Source organism: Lupinus angustifolius, chromosome LG05 (assembly GCF_001865875.1).
Source record: "Lupinus angustifolius cultivar Tanjil chromosome LG05, LupAngTanjil_v1.0, whole genome shotgun sequence".
NCBI lineage: Eukaryota > Viridiplantae > Streptophyta > Magnoliopsida > Fabales > Fabaceae > Lupinus > Lupinus angustifolius.
The window spans coordinates 14,445,995-14,449,649 of NC_032013.1; positions in this window are offsets into that span (position 1 = coordinate 14,445,995).

Genomic DNA, 3,655 nt, shown 5'->3' on the forward strand with positions numbered 1-3,655 from the left:
AAGAGTTAACGTGCAACGGAAAATATATGCAGAAAAATAATCAAGATAAAATGAAAGAGATAAGGGAGAAGAGAATACACAGTGATTTTATACTGGTTCACCTTCTAGTCCACCGAAGGCTACATCCAGTACTCTTGCAGCACAAGAGATTTTCCACTAAATATTATGAGTTGTAATTACAATATCTCACCCCGAGATCTCTATGTCACTTACACAGTCACTAATATTTATACCCTTGGAAAACACATTTCCAAGTAACTTTATCCCCTTTCTATTCACACCCCGTGAAAGAAAGTTATTAAAATGAATGAAGAATTTGAATGATAGCTTTGGATTGCCTTTACAAGTATGAAATATAATAGCATTTGCAATCCAATCAACTCTTTTGTATACTAAGTAATAATGCTCTTTAAGTTTATAAAACTTTGAAACACTTTACTTCAAGCAACTCTTAAAACGACTTTGAAAGTTTGAGTGCAAGTTGCTTAGAAGTGCAGAAAATTATTTCAGAAAAGTGTAGGAAAGTTGTGAGAAAAGTGTGAAAGAGTTGTTCAAAGACTTGTTTTTATTGTGAGTTCTAATGCCTTTAAATAGGCTTTCCAATAACCTATTGTGCCTTTATGAAAGAGTAGAAATTGTTTGGAATGAAGGCATTTCGTTTGGGATGAAAACTCTTGAGTTTCAAATCTGAAAAACAGATATAACAGCTCTCAGTAATCGACTACATCATTGAGTAATCGATTACCCAAATGTTCTGTCCAATAGTGAATTTAAAATTCACTTACAGTAATCGATTACAGTAATTTGAGTAATCTGTTACTTAACTTTAATAACACTGGTAATCTGTTACTCAAATACAATAATGGGTTACTCTTATCAGTTTTAAGTTGGATAACTCTTTTCTTACACACGTAACCCGTTACTTAGATGAAGTAACTTGTTACACACTCTTTTTGAAAATTGTTTTAAGTATTTTAAAGTGTGTCAACTTTCTTTAAAAATAGTTTGAGCATTACTACTTTGTATATTTAAGAGTTTTAAGATAGAAGTACCTATAGAGACTTAATCTAATTTTCTTGAAGCTTTAATCTTCTTTGTCTTCATAAGTATTCTTCCTTTTCTTCTTTTTGGTGATGTTGGTGTCTTCATCAAAACCGTGCCAAGGTCAGGAGCAAAGATCTTTTTCACAATCTCCCCCTTTTTGATGATGACAAACCAATATCTTCTTGACAATGTAGTTTTCTGAATTTTCTGAGAGTAGCATACTTTGGGATATATCTTGACTTGTCTTGAGTATGCTCCCCCTATCTTGTATGCTCCCCCTTTCATTTGGAGTTAAGTGCCTGAAATAAAGTTTGACAGAAAATACACTCTCCCAACTTTTCTCCCCCTTTTGACTTCATCAAAAAGTAGAGAAGCCAAGAGTCCAGCACAAGATATATAGCATACATGATGATAGCACAATAGATATAAAAATTAATGTAGTGCATATCATAATAGCATAATATCAGAGCATAAAATCAAATATTGTTCAAACATAAAAACATAGCATCGCATAGTAGTAGATGTTCAAAGCATACAAATATTACAGACATAAAAACAGATGTTCAGAATTATGCACCGATAGGTTTTTGGGTTTTGGAGATTTGGATTTTTTTGATTTGGGTTACTGAACACGAAAATAAAGGTTTAGAAGTGTTTAGGAGTGCAAATGTGACAAGAATAGACACAAAAATCACTTGAAACGGATCAAAAACGAGGATTGTAGAGTTTGAGAAGGTTGAGAAGGAGAGAGCACGAGTTGAGTGAGGAAGATGAGTTTTAAAATGTTAAAAAAAATATAAATACATATATAATAGCACAGAGTAATCGGTTACTCAAAATTAAATTTTTTAAAATTTTCAAACCGCAACTTGGAGTAATCGATTATTTACTTTGAGTAATCAGTTACTGAAACATGTTGTTCAACCCTGTAATCGGTTACTCTCCAGTGTAATCGATTACTGACCCAATTTTTTATTTTATTTTAAGCATACTGATGCACCGAAAATGATTTTTAACCCAAAAATTGAAGTTTTTGAACATAAATAAATATATTTAAGATCAAGTAGGTATGAGATAATCATAATGAAGCAAACATATAATCATATATAAGCATGTAAAGACATGTAAGCTTCACCAAGAATGCCTAATTCAAGTCTAATTTTGTAAAAATGTTCTTTTGCCAAGGGCTTAGTGAAAATGTCTACAAGTTGGTTATGAGCATCAACAAATTAAACGTATACATCTTTCTTTTGAACAGGGTCCCTTAGGAAGTGATGCCTTATATCTATGTGTTTGGTTCTAGAAGGCATAATAGGATTCTTTGTGAGGTTTATAGCACTAGTATTATCACATTTCAGCAGAGTGCAGCCTAAGTCTAAGCCATAATCTCGTAATTGTTGCTTAAGCCACAACACTTAGGCACAACAACTACCTGCTGCTATATATTCAGCCTCAGCAGTGCTTAGTGCAACACATGCTTGTTTCTTGCAAGACCAAGAGACTAAAGCATTGCCTAAAATATGACAAGTACAACGTGTACTTTTCCTTTCATATTTACATCCGGAAAAATCTGAATTCGAATAACCAACAAATTCACATATACTTCCTTTCGGATACCACAGTTCAACTTCAGTTGTACCTTTAAGATATTTCCTCATTCTCTTAACAGAAACTAAGTGTGGTTCTTTTGGTTTAGATTAATAGCATGCACACATACATACACTAAACATGATATGAGGTCTACTGGAAGTCAAATATAAAAGAGATTCGACCATACCTCGATACTTTGATATTTCAATACATTTTCCACATTCATCGGTATCAATGTATATGCTACATCCCATAGGAGTAGCTATTGGCTTGCAATCATCCATATCAAATCTTTTCAGAAAATACCTGCAATACTTGGATTGACTTAAAAAATGTCATTATCAAGTTGTTTGATTTGTAGTCCAATGAAGTAATTTAACTTTCCCATCATCGACATTTCAAATTCTCCTTGCATCATTTTGCCAAAGTCACTACACAAACTTTCATTAGTAGAATCAAAAATAATATCATCTACATAAATTTGAACTCGTAAAGTATGATGATTTATTTATTTTTTATAAATAAAGTAGTGTCGACCTTCCATTTAGTAAAACCTTTTTCTATCAGAAAAGTTGTTAGACGATCGTACCACGCTCGTGGAGCTTGCTTTAGACCATAGAGGGCTTTCTTTAACTTGTAGACATGAGAAGGATGTTTGTAATATTCAAAACCAGGAGGTTGTTCTACAAACACTTCTTCTTGAATGTAGTCATTTAGAAAAGTGTTGTTGACAACCATTTGATATAACTGAAAGTCTATACCTTCTTCCTGAATGTATCATTGGGCTACTAGTCTAGCTTTATTTCTAACAATAACACCATTTTTATCAGATTTATTTCTAAAGACCCAACGAGTTCCAATGACATGCGCATTTTTCGGTCTAGGAACAAGTTCCCAAACTTCATTCCTCTCAAACTGGTTTAATTCTTCTTGCATAGCAAGAATCCAGTGTTCATCCTCGATTGCATCATCAATCTTGGAGGGTTCTATCTGAGAGATGAAGGCCATGTTTAGACAAGCA